Source organism: Phalacrocorax aristotelis, chromosome 15 (assembly GCF_949628215.1).
Source record: "Phalacrocorax aristotelis chromosome 15, bGulAri2.1, whole genome shotgun sequence".
Lineage (NCBI taxonomy): Eukaryota > Metazoa > Chordata > Aves > Suliformes > Phalacrocoracidae > Phalacrocorax > Phalacrocorax aristotelis.
The window spans coordinates 16,754,646-16,771,434 of NC_134290.1; the positions used below are offsets into that span (position 1 = coordinate 16,754,646).

General features: G+C 44.5%; 1 protein-coding gene across 8 annotated transcripts in view; it reads left to right on the forward strand.

Annotated features, from left to right (window-relative positions):
- HIC2 (HIC ZBTB transcriptional repressor 2) overlaps window positions 1-16,789 on the forward strand; it is a 74,680-nt gene that overhangs the window by 22,852 nt on the left and 35,039 nt on the right. Inside the window, exons 2-3 of one of the 8 annotated variants that reach the window (XM_075110857.1) lie at window positions 6,023-6,487; window positions 6,971-7,092. The exons of 6 other annotated variants lie outside the window; for them this stretch is intronic. The gene's annotated coding sequence lies outside the window, so the exon portion shown is untranslated. Of the gene's footprint in view, window positions 1-6,022; window positions 6,488-6,970; window positions 7,093-16,789 lie in introns of those variants that run through there. One more of the 8 variants, XM_075110854.1, reaches the window with a different exon arrangement.

Genomic DNA, 16,789 nt, shown 5'->3' on the forward strand with positions numbered 1-16,789 from the left:
AGACCCAGGTCCATAGGCAGGCTCGCACAGATGTGGCTGGGATCTGGGGTCTGTCGTTTCTGTGTGTGAAGTCATGCCGTGAATGTTTCTCACATGGTGTTGTCTTTTCCTATTTTTTATTATATCCATGTCCTTTTTCCTTCTTATATTTTAATTTTTAAACAACACATTTGTTCTGGTGGATTGAAACAAAAGGCAACTGCAGAGCCAGAGGTAGGGTTTTTTTTTTAATGCACCTTGAGAATTGTAGGCATGAATAATTAGAAGAATTGAATTTATAACTTCAGTTAGTTTATTTTTAAGTGGAGGAAAATGAACGTTCGTTAGCATGGAAATGGGGAGACTTCCTATGCCACATTCGACTCCAGCATAGCATGTAACTTCATCCTCGGTTCAACCCACTAATCCCTGCATGGGCATTCTTAGAATTAAAATGCTCTTAATTCAGTAAAATGAGATAAACCAAATTAAAGTTCTGTTTCATACTGATGAATGAGTGTGTCTGTACGGAGATATAATGTGGTTTATCTAATTCACTTTAAATTCACAACTTTAGTTAATCTGAATTAAGTTTCCCAAGTCCTGCGTGTAAAGATCTCTTTACTTAGAAAAAGCTGCTCTTGTGGGAAGAGCAATGGACTCAGCCCTGTCCTGAGGCATTCTGGCGTGCAGCTAGCTTTTTCAGAGAGAGAGAGTTTCTGGGCATTAGCAAATTGTCTACCACATCCTTTTCTTCTCCTTTCAGAACGCCTCTGTGCCACCTCCTAATACTGAGGTTTCTGAGCCATTAGTCTCAGTAACTTGCTCCATTTTTATTTGCTGTGCAGCTGAGGAAACAATATTTCAGCAACTTGCGTCATTTTAGAACAGGGAAAGTTAAATTCATCCTAAAACCAGCCATGAACACAGCCTTTGATTTGAAACGCCTGTCAGTGGATGATCACTGCCCAGGCCAGATAGGGAGCGGGGAGCAGGATGTGAAATCTCTCTACAATAGCAAAGGTTTGTGCAGTAAAAGCCCACCTGTGCTGCATTTAGATGGAAAGCCAAACCATCAGCACAACTATCTTTTTAGGGTCGGAACTTGAGCTCAGAAGTTAGCTTCTGGAAATACGTGCTTTTCTGCTTGGAAATGATCTTGTGGTCACGTTACCCTTTTCTTATGAAAGGAAGAAGTGGTCACATGGTCAAGTACAACCATTCAGGACAAACACAGCTTAGTGAAACTTGCTGCTTGCCAGATGCAAGGAGTGCTGAACCATGTGAACTTTGACTGAGGTTTCACCCAGTTCTGTTGATTGGACTCTTTTCTGACTCTTGCCTTAATGGGAAGTTGTTCATAGAATCGTTGCATTGTCTCATGGGCTGCTGTTTTTGCCAAAACATCAGCTGGCTTCCTCTAAAATTTTTCATTTGGAATGTCCAGTACATTGATCATGGATGTTATGAATAATGGGCAGGAGATAACAGAGCAAAAAATATTTTCTTTTCCTTCACTTTTGAGTTGCAGTACAGGGAAGGTGGTTTTCTATGGGTCAGTTGATGAATTCGTATTACTTCCACCTGGCAAAGTCACGCCTGCCACGTGGAAGTCTCCAGAAGCCCTGAAAACATCATGCACTGTGCATGTGTACTATAAATAAACTTTTAAAAACATAATTTAAAAACACCTCTGGCAAAGCACATGCTTAACTGAAACTTGCCTGGTGAAGGTTGACTCAGGGGTGTAGGAAGGAGATGGGGAAAGAGCAAGTGGGAGGAAATAAATGGAACCTGCTGTCAGAGAAAAGTCACTTGTTTGTAATTTTCAGGCTGTCCGAGCTCTTGGCATGTCAGCTTTGGGAGATACCTAGTGACTTTCTGGATATTTGCCCTTGGTACGCATGTGTGTGCGTGAACTGAGGATTCAAGTATTAACAAAGCAGCATGAACAGGTTTAGTCAACCTACGAGAAAAGGATCAGATTGTCTTGGAATTGTGGTTGATTCTCTAAATCTAGGAATCCAAACAGCTCCCGCTGACAGTCTCCAATCAATTAGACAGCACAATTTCAACAAGTCCTCTGGATGAATTTTCATGTGTTCAACCTGCAATTTGGATAGCTGCATCCCTTTATTTTAAATGGACAATACAGAACCAGAGGCCGTTTGGGGAGATGGAACTCTCTTAGGGGAAATTCCCAATAGTGTCTGTGCAGGTATATGATCTGCACTGCTGCTATCTCAAAGCAGGGATGGCTCACTTGCTTGTTGTTTAAAGATGTATGAAAACATGAGGCATCTTTGAGCAGGAAAAAGAAGCCTTCTACACCAAGGCCTCTTTAGACTGGCCGCTAAGGGGTTAAACGCATTGCCCAGTTCCGAGGAAGCCGGTTCCAAGGGAGGTAATGACTGGAATAAGGTTTTGCTGCAGACACACGCTGATGTGCTTGCAGCAAAGATTGCAGGCTTATCAGTAAAGATAAACATGCAAGGGCTTCCAAGACCATGTGTCCCTGCCACTTGTTTGGGATCCTTTTTCAGAGACCAACAGAAAATATGAGATCTTCTTCAAGATAGATGCTCCTTCGAAGAGGGCAGCCAGCAGACTTTGTAGAACCAGAGACCATGCATTACTATGTGGTTTGGAACAGGTACAGGAGATATTAGTTTACCTGATTCAAAATAGTACTTGAAACCTTGCAGTATCATGCGACGTTGGCTCTTTTCACTCAATCATCAGTCTTTTGCTGAGTGTCCACGCGCTGGACAATGCTGGGTTTTGTTGTCCTCACTCAGTTACTTGCCACAGCTGATTTCTGCATGTGGCTTTCTGCTGCCAAGCAATCTCCAGACTTTACTACCCATTTGTTTGCCATTTCCCACAAATACTTTGCATGTTATTTTATTTTAATCCTGGTGCTGAGAGGCGGGGAATAGAGATAATATTTCTTTAAAAGAATGGAATAAAAATGCACAGGATCAGCCACAGAATTTCTGGGCACAGAGCAGACCTCTCGAGTTGCCTGCAAAAAGAATCACAATGGTAATACTAGGTATAATTATGGTGTAGCCTGGTAAACAATATATTTTCCTTTATTTTCCTCTCCTCTTGCTTCTATCACCAAACACTGCAAAGCAGGAGATGCAGAAATCAAGCACCTGGCTTCCTGAGGTCGAATTCCAAAAGTCTGCATTGAAAAATGCAGAAATTATTCCAGATGGGTGAGGACTGGCACTTTCTTTCTGTCCATGGAAGTCTGTGCCATTCTGAAATCTCAGCCTGGGTCCCTCTATTTTGCCACCGAGTCTGATTGACACCTACATGTGTGTGGCCCTTTTACACAGGGGTGGACTTAAGTTTGAAAATCCGGACATTTTTGGACTGTGACAACAGTTGGTATGGTGTTTCAATCCGTATTTTAGTTTTTTAAAATTATATAGATTATTTTAAAAGGGAGTGTGGCAACTTATTGCAAAAATCAGAGAGGAGAACAGTTTACAAAAACAATTCAGAAGTTCCTCTCAGTGGACTGAGTCTTTGAATGTGGAAACAGGGACAATTTCAAAAAATTCTCTTAACCTTGCAATGCGATAGATAAAGCCAGTTCTGAGAATGTGAAAATGTGGGCTCCATGTGCTAAAGCTATTTGAAAAGAGGTGTGAGTGAAGGGGCTGAGGTTGGTGTGAACGTCAGACTTCCTGCCTTCTGCACTTTCTGTGTCGCAGCTGTAGCACGTTCAGAGAGTGGCACTTCTTTTAAAAGGGACTCTGAACTAACCCAGCCTTTCAGGAAAAGACTAGCTGCAGCCAGAAATTCTGGCCCATCGCAGGACAACAAGAGGAAGAGCTTTGTTACCAGTTCGTGTTTGATCTTAGCTCTTTTTTTTTTTTTTTTTTGCTCTCAGTAGCATGCTAATGATACCTGTGGGAGGTGAAAAATGGGTGAATTCCTGCTAGGGTGCGGACAAGTTCGCAGTTTAGTTCTTGTCCTCTTCTTCCCCTCTGGTAAAAATTTTGGGGGCTGTCCCAGATACATAAAAAGGAACTTTTTCATAGAATAATCTTCTGTCTTACATCTGCTGAGGACTCTGAATCAGAAAGGCAGTAAGCAGTTGACTCAGTTTGTTTTGTCTCCTCTCCCCCTTTCTTATGTTTAAAATTATGAGTATTTATGGGAAATGACTGGCTTGAAAGCCTAGGACAAGTCTGAGCTGCCCATAAGCCATTCCTTTGTGACAGTTCAGTTTTCCCTTGTTCACTTTAAAGCTGAAATGCCAAGTGCATCCTGAATTCCCATTCTGTTTCAGATGCCAGAGTTGCCAGTTTCACATTTCTTACATGTGATTCTCTACCTATTACCCCACTCTTGGTATCATAAAATCCATCAGGGTGGGTAAGCTTCACCCTGGGTCAGAAGAACAGGGTGACGGTGAAACAGAAGGGTGCCAAACGTGGAGGCAAATATGCCCCAGTTTCTGCTGTTGCCAAGGGAGAGGGTCTGCAAGTCTGTGATAAGGCACCAAAAGGGATGGGTGGGCCCCCAAAGGCGGCGATCTGGGTGCCAAAATATCTTGCTCCAGCTTTGCAAGGAGCAGCATGCAAATGCTTCAGAGGGAGGGCTAGCTGTGGTTTGTGGTTTAGGGAGTTGACACAAATAGTCTCGGGACCCTTTTTTATGGGCCTGCGAAGCAGTTCTCTGCCCAGGGAAGCAGAGCCTGTCCTCCTTGGTGTCATGCTTTCTTGCTGAGCAGGTTCGAGGCTGTGCTCAGAGCAAGCAGTCATGGCTGTCTGTCAGAAAGGCTCCCAGCTTAAGAAGCAGGGTCTAGCATCCTACATAGTTCACGCAATGTTAGAGTTAGATTAGGATGGACATGTCTGTAATTAAACGCTTGGGTTTGGGTTTCTGTTTTTAAACTCCTGCTGCAAACCAGCAGTCAGTACTGTGGCAGGCAACCTGCGACAGTGCTATTGTGCCAAAGAACTGCATGGGATAGGCTCTTTCTTCCTTCTTCCAGTAAGTGAACTGTGTAATGTTTTTGTGGACAGAAAATACAGATCAGTGTGATGGCCTTCATTGCTGACCAAACTTCAGTTGCAGCCAGACATAACTGAGAGCAGTTCTTACCTGGATTCACTTTCTCTCAATGCACGTAGCTGGTCACGTGGAGGGGAAGTGAAATACTTTGACAATATGTATAGCACAAATGCCTGGATGGAATAAGAAGAAACAAAATGTGTCAGAGGGAAAAATGCACTGCAGATCTTTTAAATTCAATAAGAAAACATTTCCATAGCTCAAATATTTCATTCTGCATGAAAGGCTGATGCTGAACCTGGTAAAAGTCACCCAGATGGAGGGTGATTGCTACCTGGCACTAAAATACCAGCGTGCCTATTGACCTGTACTGTGCTCCTTGTACTGGCAAAGCACCAGTTACACTGGTGTCCCAGTCTGCTTCCCCTCCAATTGAGAGGAGTTCTACAGGGATGACCAGAGGGAATCTTAGTGATACTACAAAGGAGCCTGTTTGCTTAAGAGGGCATATGTACATCTTTTAACAATCCGCTTGTGTACCTCCTTTGTGGGAGGATCCCTGACCTTATACAGAGAGGGACAAGTGCTAATTAACTTAATTCTGGGAACAGGAGGTGGTATGACCTTTTCCAAAGTGATTCTTTTGGGCTAGAGTTTACAGAGAGGTATTTGCTAGGACTGATGCTTGGGTTTGCTATAAAAACATTATTCATAGAGAGGTGTAAAATTCCCTGGTGTGGCTGGGGGAAGAAGTTAACCTCCCATCCCTCTGGTTTGGGTTCATGCTTCCTTGCCTAAAATCGTTGGCACTGTGGCCAGATGTATGTTATTTAGTATCAAAACACAGTTATGTTTTCTGTCTTATCTTTTAGCACTGAACACAGCAAGTAGATCCAAGTTATTAGACCATTGTTTTGGCCACCATTCACCGTATGTTGTGAACATCCCATCTTTTATTGGTGCCCCAGAAGGAAATTAATTTCTGGGGCATTTTTTTTTTCCCTAGCTATCAAGATGTTGTCTGTCCTGAGCATCTTCCAAATTTCTCCCTCTTCTGCCAAAGAAGCGGTAAGGATTCTTAACGCCACCTCTTTGCCGTACTCCCTCCGAGCAGCTCAGGGACACAATTACAACCACCCTGAGTGTGCCTACGCCATTTGATTTTTGCTCTTGCTACCAGCGCTAAGCAATCACTCCCAGTTGCCCCAGTGCAGACAAGAGCGGAAGCAGCTACAGCGCTGCCTTAGCAAGTGCAGAAAGCAGAGCTTATGGAGGCACGCCTAAGGTGAGCAGGACAGAGGGCCATCCGTCTGACTCTGCCAAGGAAATGAAACATGGCCCCCACGAAGGAGACAATGGGCTGAAGATCCCCTCTGGCTGGCCACATGTCGGGCTCACAGAGCATCTAGGAAGCCCTGGCTGCTGAGAAGTGGGCAGAAAGCTGGCCGTGGGGTCTTACAGCTTGAGAGAGGTAAGAAGGCAGCTGATGAGACTGAATTTTTTCAGGGAAAGAAAGATCTTTGGTTCCTGCTCCCTGTTGTCTTCTAATGTTTTTTAAAAAACCCCAACAAAGCAACTCCTCCTCATTCCCCACCACCACCCCCTACAACAAAAAAGCACAGGTTTGCTGGACCCTAAGAGAAACAAATGTAAGCACCTCTTTGGAAAACACTCCTGAGGCCTGCGGCCATCCCGCATTCCTGAGGAGGCTGCAAGCCTCCTCCCCGGCGTGCCTGCCCAGCAGGGCAGCTGGCTCCAGGGCTCTGGAGGCCACGCTGCAATGCTGCCCCTCTCACTGCACCAACAAACCTACCCCGAGCCTGATTAGGGGCTTGGCCCTCTCTCAAGCCTATTGCAGCTATGGTTTGTGCTGCTCATGCTCGGGAGACGGCTGCTCGGGAGAACAGGAGCAGCACCTTTACCATCCGGCTTTTTCTGCCATATTTACTCAAAGGAAGGCTCCACGACTGAGGTGTTGCATCTATGAACACTGTGAAGCAAACAGCTGCCATGTCCTGATTCTCCTTCTTGTCACGGCATTGCCAGCAGAGCAGGAAGTTTTCCGGCAGTAACTAGGTAAGGTGTATTTATTTAGATGAAAATCAAGGTAAAATCCCTATTTCCCATTTGGTTTGACCCCTATTTACAAAGATCTAGTAATGCATATATGTAGAAGAAATACCTACATGAGTGAAAATGTGCCCTGCTAATATTAAAAGGTACACTGTGGAATTTTGCCTAAGGATAAAATGTAATTTTAATTGAAAGCTGCTGTAACTTGATAGGGAATATCCATAACAGTCTTGAGGATCTACTTTAAAATATAGTTAAACACAGAGCCAACTCCCACCACCCTGTCTCTTAGAGCTACATGTCCTCTTTGATCCATCCATGGTGCTTGCGATTCCTAAGAGACATGCATACTGCCAGTAGCCAGAGCTCATTAATATTTATATGGTACCTTCCATCTTAAGATGTGCGCTTTGCAATTATTAATTAAAACAATTTCACAAAACCCTAAAATTTAGCTCCATTTGGCTTACAAAACTGAGACCCAGAATGTTCATGTGTCCTTGCAGGAGACAGAATGAGATTAGGAATGAGGAAGCTTGCCTGCATGGACTCCTATTATGCTCTATTTCTTTATCTTTCCTTCACCAGTAACTCTTGAAAAGGCAGCACAGGCTTCCTTTGTCAGTAAGATGCACTATGAGCCTGTTCTACCTGGGCAATACCGAGAAGGTGACGGGAACCTGCTCTTTCATTGTGGCTCTTCATGCAGCGTTTGCTTGCTTTATAGAAAGCTTCTTTAAAAATACAACCTGGAAACAGCTTGGCAGCTCTGTAGAAACGACCCTGAACGAATCTCTACTTGAACATGTTGAACCCTTCCCTAGCATGCTGTATTTTAGTTCCCAACTAAGAGCAGAGAGAAGGGATGGTGGGTTATACCCCATGCCAGACGTGGGCTCTCTCCTCTCAGTCCTTCCTGGTGCATATGGAATGAAGGAGCTTGGCTCTCGGCGTGAGACTGATAACGGGAGGGAGGGCTTGCCATGCGATTAGACCAGTTCACTGTAAACACCTAAGTTGCACAAGTGGCTCAAACTTTGATCTTTTTGTTGTGGAAAAGAAATCTGAGACTGTGAAACCTGCCCTCAGTCACAAACAAGGAGGTGGACATTACTCAAACCCAACTGTGGAAATGTAAATACAGATAAATGCGATGAAAATGGAAAAAGCACTTCTTTCTTCCCCATCCCTTGCTCCCTGGCGTAGAGAATCTGCTTTTACCAGGGGCTCCTCTTCTGACTTGCCTAGCTCTGTTTGTGAGTGCAGGCCCCAGTCCCACACCTGAAACGCCCAAATCCAAATGCTCCCGAGTGCTGTCTGGGATAAGGTTTAAGCCACAGGTGCAATTAAGCTTTTAAGTGGTAAGCCTATTTGGTTAGGGGCACACCTAGAGCCTGCAACAAGCTGAGAGAAAAACGATCAGTCTTTCAAACTGACAGGTGGTTCCTGAAATACTGCTGGAAGGGTTAAGAAGAAGCTACAACATTCGTAATTCTCCTGGTATTTATTGTAGCAACTCTCTGAACAAGTTCTCTGTAGATGCATCTGGCTGCCCTAGTGAGGTGGGACTTGATTTTAATTACAAATCTGGTAATGGATTATCAAAATGATGCTGTTGCTAAGGCCCTGGGCACACTTTTCTTAGTCCTTTCTTCCCCTCACCCCTTCCTTCCCAAATCTGCCCGAGCAAACACTGGAGCAAAAGGAGAACCAGAGAATTGCTCAGGTTTCACAAGGCTGTAGGCTGTTAGCCTGTGGTCTCTCTTCCTATTGGCATTTGGAGCTTTGATTAGATTTTTAGAGGAAAAATGTCACAGCAGGTTGTCCAGTAAAATGCTGGTGAATATTTTAAGATGCAAATGTTCATAGGCACTCAACGAGCGTATGAAAGATGCTGGATGTGAGACCTCGGTGATTCCTCGACCTTCTGATTTCTTTGCACTGTGTTGTAGCTTTGCTCTTATAGTCATTAGGACATAAGAGACCTTTGCTTTGCATAGCCTTGAGTTCTTGGGCAAGGATTTGAAAGTGGAACATTAAGACGTGTTAGCGAACATGTCCTAATTAGTCTCTACCTTGGCTACCACATGCTCAAAGGCCGTGAGCCTTACCTACACTATGCCTCTCAAACACCTTCAACAATATAGCATTTTATCCTAGTCTAGACAAAGTCTTAAGGGTTACGTTGTCTAGTCAACTAATCACTCCTTTTAGTGGGAAAACTGCTTTCCTTCAGGATTGTTTCTCGGCCTGCTTTTTCCTTCTTGCTGTCTCTTTTCTCCTCCTTCCCTCTGCATACCTTCCCTGCAGCAACTTCTGTTCCATCTGCTGTAATGTAAGCATTAACTATTTAACTGCTGAGTAGGAAAATCTCATCACATGAGCTTTGGAACAATATTGGGGTGGGAACAGAGGAGTGGGAGGCAGAGGAGGGACGTGTGAGTTCCCAGTTCTCTATCGCAGGCTGACCTGGGAGGGCATTAGTCATTCTTGACGCCATGAGGGTGTTTAACGTCTCTTTAATCTAATGGGTAGAACGGCTGAATGGGATTTGGATGTAACTGAGTCCTAGTAATCTTTTGCTGCTGAACTTGCTGTCTGACCTTGAGCGAGCTAGGCCTGGCCTTTCATGCCTGAAGTGGATAGAGGGCAAGTAGCATAGCTGAGTGCTTTGAGATTCTTGAATGCAGGAAACATACTCATGCAAAGGACTAGTTGCTTTTCCTGTATAATAAAATACTGTGGGGGTCTGGAATTTTTTCTTTATGTTTTTGCACCAGGTTGCACAGAGTGAGATGAGAAGCTGGAGAAGATCTGCAGTTCTCCAAGCAGTGAAAGCCCTTTTAGCTCTATGTTCCCAAGCAGCCATATGGGGGCTTTTACCCAACTGACTTATTTCCTTGTGCGATGCAAATTTAGCTGGTGGCCCCCTTCTCTCCCCTGGCATCAGCTATTCTGAGCATTCTCGCGTTATCAACATTTCAGCTCCTCTTTGTGCCTGCAGTACCTAGTTGCACAGTCAGATGTAGTCAATAGTATAATACTTGTGAAAATTTGGCAGACTCCTGGGGGACTGTGGGCGATGTGCGGAGAGAAGGTGCGCGGGTGGACTCGGCAACCCACGTAGCCAGTCTCTGCCCTGAGGACTTTTCATGGCTAGTCATAATTGCCAGTTTCTCGCTTGGTTTTGCAGGACCCTGAAAGTTGAGTTGGAGATGGGAATTGGACCTTTTCCTTTCTGTCATGAAAGAGAAAGGACTGAAATATTTTGATAATTGGAGAACTAATGAAATTGCTATTGTAAAAGACAAGAAAATGGTATTCTTAGCAATTAGCAAGGGAAAACATTTCAGTCAGACTGAAACTATCTTCTCATTTGTATGGGGAGTTCATTGTTAGCAGATGTTTAATTTCCCTAAGCAATTAATATTTGGAAAGCTTAAAAATTATTTATATACATGCAAAAATCCCTTGTATTTTACTTCAGTCAGGGAGTAAACACTCACAGTGTCTCTTCAAAGACCCCACAAAGACCAGAACTGGCATTCTTGATACTTTCAAAGAACAGATGGGCCTATGTGTAGGAGACCACAGAGGAGAGGGTGATTGTGTATATGGACAGGGAACAGAAATCAAGGAAAAAATACCTTTAAGGAAAGGGACAGAAAATGCCAATATACTCATGCTGTCTGCCTTCATCACAAAAAACCCCACCTCCCCTCCCCCATCCCCACCTCAAAAAAAACCCAATTCCATTTAGAAAACATCCTTGCAGATCACGTGGCAGCTGGCAAAGGCTGCTAGCCCTTCTGCCAAAGGCAGCTTAGACTCCTAAAACAAAGCAAACTGGGTTGAAATTCTAGGCATTAAAATACTAAGGCAGCTGCCTCCCTGACATCCTGGGTCGGACTCTGATTTCAGTTTCGCTTCTGCTACATCTTAGGTAATGTCACTGCTACGGTGTAACTGAAATGAGAACCGGGTCTGCTAATCTTGACGCTGGGTCACCCATTGGTAATCCGTTTGTTATCTGTTACAGTTGTGGGAGCACACGCCCCCACTCCCTTTAGACTGCAGTAATTTATTTGGTCTATTTTATGTCTGATGGTCACTTGAAACTGTACCTCTTGCCTGTCAGCAGCTGTGTGTTAGCTTGTTTTGCTACGTGACTATCTAAAGTGAGACTTCCTCGTGCAAATGTGTATTTTAGACACTGTCACCAGCAATCCAGTGGTTCTCCTCTCTCCCTACCCCTCCCATCCCCTTCAGCTGTTTAGGTTTCAGGACACATGGCTTAAATGAACGTTTGCTTGGAGTTTGCAAAGTGGCTTGGATGACAGGAGAAATCGGATCACACAATGAGAGTTCAGAACCCAGGCACCAATTGGTACAACAGGAGTCTGCAGCTCCCTTACGCTCATTATTGTCTCGGCATAACATCTAGCAATGTGCATTTCTGACGTCCTCCTCTGAAAAATGGTAACACAATTGAAATGAGCAGGCGGAGGAATGCCACCACCTCCCTTAGAGCGGCTGGGCTGTCAGCCTTTGCTTTCTGCGGTACCCCCAAGGGCTGTGGGTATCGGGGTGGAGAAGGGCCTGCACACCTTATTGTGCCTTCTTGCTTACGCTGGAGAATCTCCAGCTTATCCTGCCAGTGCAGTGACTGCATGTGGAGGAGGGGGAGAGGCTGTGTTGCAACCTCTGAGAAAATTAGTTGTCCCTATTTTATCTTTTGCAGCTGCAGCACTTTTTTTTCCCTCATCAACCCGCCCCCCCCCACCCCGCCCCGATGCGAGTGGTATGTCTGAACCATATCCTTCAAAACCAGTTTTCTAAGCAGATTAGATGGGTAGCAGAGACAGCTATGCAATCAGGCAAAAATGTGCACTCAAGCCTTCATTTTGCACAGTGGCCAGAGCAGTAAGTGTCTCCCACCTGGACTTTTTTTTCTTCTTTCTCTGCCTTTCCTGTTATTCTGCAGTACTGTGGTCTGTTGCTGTTGCAGCCTGAAACAAAATGCTCGTTCTGGTCCTTAATTATATCAAAAATAGGGAGGGGAAGGAAGTTGGGTTCCATGCTAATGCTCATTAACATGACACATGAAGCATGCTCCCGGGCTGGCATGCTTCACCATGCAAAGTGACATTTGCTCCCTGTGAGCATGTTGAAGGGTAATCTGGGGATTACCCTCGGGTCCTGCAACACCAATCCTCCCCTGACCGGACTGGAAAACCAGCATCTAAGTTTACTGCCCCTCTGAATTCAGTATACTCTCCTGGCCTGCCCCCACATGTGAATGCGGTCTCTTGCTGCCCCGTATCTTTCAGTGCTCCCTATCAGCCTTGTTGCATGCTAGGAATCTGACAATAATGGTCTTCACCTGCTTTGAGATATCACGCGAACCCTTAAGCATCAGTATTGGTTTCATGTCTGATCTCTTATAGGACAACGAGCTGAATTTAGGATTAAGCCCTACAGACAAGTTTGGAAACCTTACGGCTTGTTCAGTGTGGGTGGAAAATGGGGATAGGTTAGTGGGCTGAGCGGCAGACCTGAGGAAAAGAGTTGGGTAAGCTTTGGCTGTCATCCAAGAGAGGAAACGGAGCAAAGTGTCCCAGGAGGCATTTGTTGCTTCTCTGGAGGAGAGGAAGGAACTCAGAGCAAGGTGATCCAGAAATGCTTTTTCCCTCTGAGTCTGGAGAAACACCGTGGCTAAGAAAAGGAGGGAGAGAACTCATACGATAAAACTAGAAAACAGAAGTTGGGGATTGAGGTTTGGGGGAAGAATAGAGAAGGAGTGAAAATAAGCCCTTTATTTCCCATATAAGGTATGGAGAAGGAAAGAAAAGAGAAACTAACCTGAAGACTTTCGTGTGCTTTAAGAGTAAGAAAGAAGCTACTAGAAGCCCAGACAAACAAAGTTATATTTGAAACATTTATAGAAACCGTGCTTTAACATGTTGGCATGATGCACTTGATTATCTTCTGCCGATCCCTCACAAAGTAAAGAATTACTCTGAGAAGAAGAAAAAATTGCAAACAAAAGATTCAATCGTACTGGCATAAAGGGAGTGAAAAAGTGGGTGGAAAGCTGGTTGGATGTGTCAACCACAAAATCGGTGAGATATGATCATAGAGAATTCAGGTTTTAAAACACAAGGAAATCATGCAGAGTTATTTTTCACACCGACTTGTAAACAGCGCCTTTGGGTGAGCAGTATTGCCAAATTTACCCTTGTTACAGGGGCAACTTACAGTAAGTTCCCACCAAAGCCATGCACCATCTGTTTGAGTTACTCAGAGGAAAGGTTTGTCTCCTTATTCCCCTTTGATTAGATGTGACAGATTAATGTCTTTGAGGGCAGATCACTGTTAGGCTAAATCTTTCTCTGGTTATGATTCCTTATAACTATAAAACAGTCACAAGGTTATGGGGTTTAAAAGGAGAGGTTTATTGCAGTTTCCAACACTGAAACTACAGGCTAAGTGTCTCTCCTTTTTCTTTTTTTCTAAAGTAAATCAAAACCATGCATGCACATGCACTCTACCCCCTCAGATATACAGAGCTAGGGGTAAGAACACACATTACAAGAGAAGCATTATACAATGAGTCTACAGGAAAACTACTCAAATAGCCTCTGTGAATACATACTAATCCTCCCACTGAGTCCTGAGTCCTCTCCACTTGTTTTAAGAGCTGTTTGTTGAGCAGGAGTTGGTGGCATCTCTAGCGTCTGGGGCAGAACTCGAGCCTTCAGCAGCTCCACCAGCACTTGTTTCTACCCAACTACTGTAAAAGCCGTGTCCGTGCCTCGGCTAGGAGCAGCAAGGGATTGACCATTCAGACATCTGTTGCAAACCTCTAGTTCAACACTTGTCAGACTCTCTCTAAACTAGTCATTATACTCGGTTGATTAACTCAATCCTACAGGCCTTGGGTCACAACAGGAGCTGTGTAGGAGGCAGAGGGGTGCTGATATTGCTATAATTTAAGATCCCTGCTCGGGAAATTTCTGTAAGAGTGAGCTTCGTTCACTGGATTATTTTTAAGACAGCTTGTAAGAGTGTTGCTGTGGTCAGTAGGAGTCTGATTTGAGGTTTTCTTTGGAATGGATTTTTTCAGGGAAAAGCAGAGTTTCTTTAAAAGAGAACTTTTTAAATTTCCTCCTAGAAAAGCCCAGTTCTAGATTTCGGATCACCTGTAAATTAATAAACTAGCTTTTTACCAGAAATACTACATCAGACTGTCTAGACTACCTGAATGGGAATAACTCTTTGCTTTTCTTTTCTTTTACTGGCCTGAAAGGTGTCACTCAGAATTGGTTCAAAACACCGTGTTGGATTCTGGGCAGTCCTCGGCTGCTCAGAGAGCTGTTGTCTGATGTACCCGTCCTCTTCTGCCGGATGCCAAGGGCCTTGGCCTTCCCCTATGGCATTACAGCTCTCCTGGAGACCATGCTGTGCCGCCGGACACTTCGGTGTGTGCTATGGGAACTGCCTTGCAGCCAGGGAGTCTGACCCAGAAGTGGGACCAGGGTTATCAGGCTGCCAAACTGCAGCATCTGAGGCAATGCAACGTTGTGGGAATAAAAGCGGTTCAATAGTGTACTGACTCAGAACAAAATTTCTCGGGTCAGGTCACCAAACCAAAATGAACCAACTTTGGTTTCAGTAATGTAAAAATATTCCATTTCAAATGACACAAAATGCACTGGTGTTCACAAATAGGTTTGTGGTTTTTTGGATTTTTGTTTTTTGTTTTTAAACTTGTGAACTTCCATTCTACAAAGAGTCTCTAATTTCAGTTTTTCTCTCCGATTTGGGATGAGTGTGAATGCTGAAATACTGGAATTTCTTCCTTTCTGGGGAGGAGGCAGCTGGTGAGTATGAGCAACCAGTTTCAGGGTTAGGACAGCTGACTCTGAAGACCTGTACACTGGAGCAGAGCAGGTGATGGTGGGGCAGATAGGGGATGGAGGGGAGGGGAACAGACAGGCAGAAGCAGGGAAGTGGGAGACAGGAATGAGAGGCAGCAATGAGGGCTAGAACAGAAGAGTAAGGAGAGGAGAGCAGAAGTTCCTGCTTGGCTCCCTGGGCTGTAGGAACTGGTACATTTTTGTGCTGTGTTATGCTGCTGGCCGTGCCTAGCTCAGCACCTTCTGTTTTGCTGAGTGACTGGCAAGCTGGTGCCGCACCAAGAGCTCCTGTCAGAGGGAGCCTGAAGAGCTTCACAGAGGGCAAGAGCTGGCTGAGGTGGAGCTGGAGGTTCACACCAGTGCACAGCCAGGCAGTGCTGCGTGGTTTCACTTCTGCTCACTGAGCAGTTGAGTCCTTCCGTGCTAATCAGATGGGGGTGAATGCAGGGCCAAAGATGAGCGTTTGTCAGTTCCCATCCAGGCTCTGAGCGGGGTGCTGCAGCCCTTAAGCCTTTTTCTGCAAAGTAGAAAGAACAGGAACTCTTTTCTGGTGTGACTGGGAAGGAGCACTAGTGACTGTTCCTAACACACTGCAGAGTGGTTATTATGCTGTTGCTATTCTTATTTAACAAGTTTCTTAACTTTTTTTTTTTTTAAATGTACCAAATTGATACACTCCATCCATCAGCGATGCCCTCCAGGAATGAGTAGCTAATTAGAGAGCAGGACTTGTGAAAAGACAAACCCGGGTTATGCACAGAACAGGTTTCTCCAGTATTTATTGCCTAAGTTACTGGCCAAGCTTCCTTGTAAGTAATAGTCAAATAATCGGCCTGGGTCCTTTTGTGAATGGTTTGAGTCTGTGTGGTCCTCCTTTGTTAGAGCAGCTCATGGCTTCTGAAAGCTTCTGCACCCCCTGTTCTGAACAGCAGAGCCTGGTGGCACCAGCTGCTTCTGCCTGGAACAAACATTTGCATGTGACATAATAAAAAAAAAAAGCCAATTTAAAAATGTATTTGCTTTTCCTTATCCCCTCATTTTTCAGCCCTTCTTAAAACTCTGGAAATATTTAGAAGATGAATATACTTAGCTTTTGCTACGAGCATCTTTTAAACAAGTAATGCTTGAAGAGGAAAGAGAAATCTTTCCTTCAGAAATAAAACAGCAGCCAGTGTTTGGAAATATTTTAACAATAGACCATATGGGAGTCCCAAACTATTAAGCTTTATTATTCAGAAGGCGGAAAATGTGGTTTGATATTCAATTGATATACAGCATAAATGAGAGCCGCAAACTCGGCTCCCTTGAGCTGGGATTCAGATGTTCTCTTGAATATAATAACTAACGCTTTGGCCTAGTTCCACAGAATGCATCCAGCCTGCTGATCGCAAGCCAAGAAACTGTAGGCTTTTTTTTTTCCTTCCCCTCTCTTCTCCAAAGTACTTTCCTCTCCTGCCAGCGTGAGCTTTTGGCCTGAATATAAATCTCCTGACATTAGATGCGTATAGAAAACGGGGAGGATGCTAATAGCACACAGCAGTAGAGCTCTGTGCGTGTGTGTGTGTTTGTTTTTCTTCTGCTTTAATGATACGGTTTTCCCTCTGTGATGCGCGGCCGGGGGATTACGTTGGTCATCCTAGGTGGGAGCTTCTCTGTTCCTGTTTCACTGTTTGTTTTCAGTGCTGTGGGAGCAGGTGAACATCTTTTGGGGTTACTGTGAAGTGGTGCCAGAGACCATGAGACTGGAAGTGGTTTCAGTTTCTTCCCACCCCCCCTCCCTG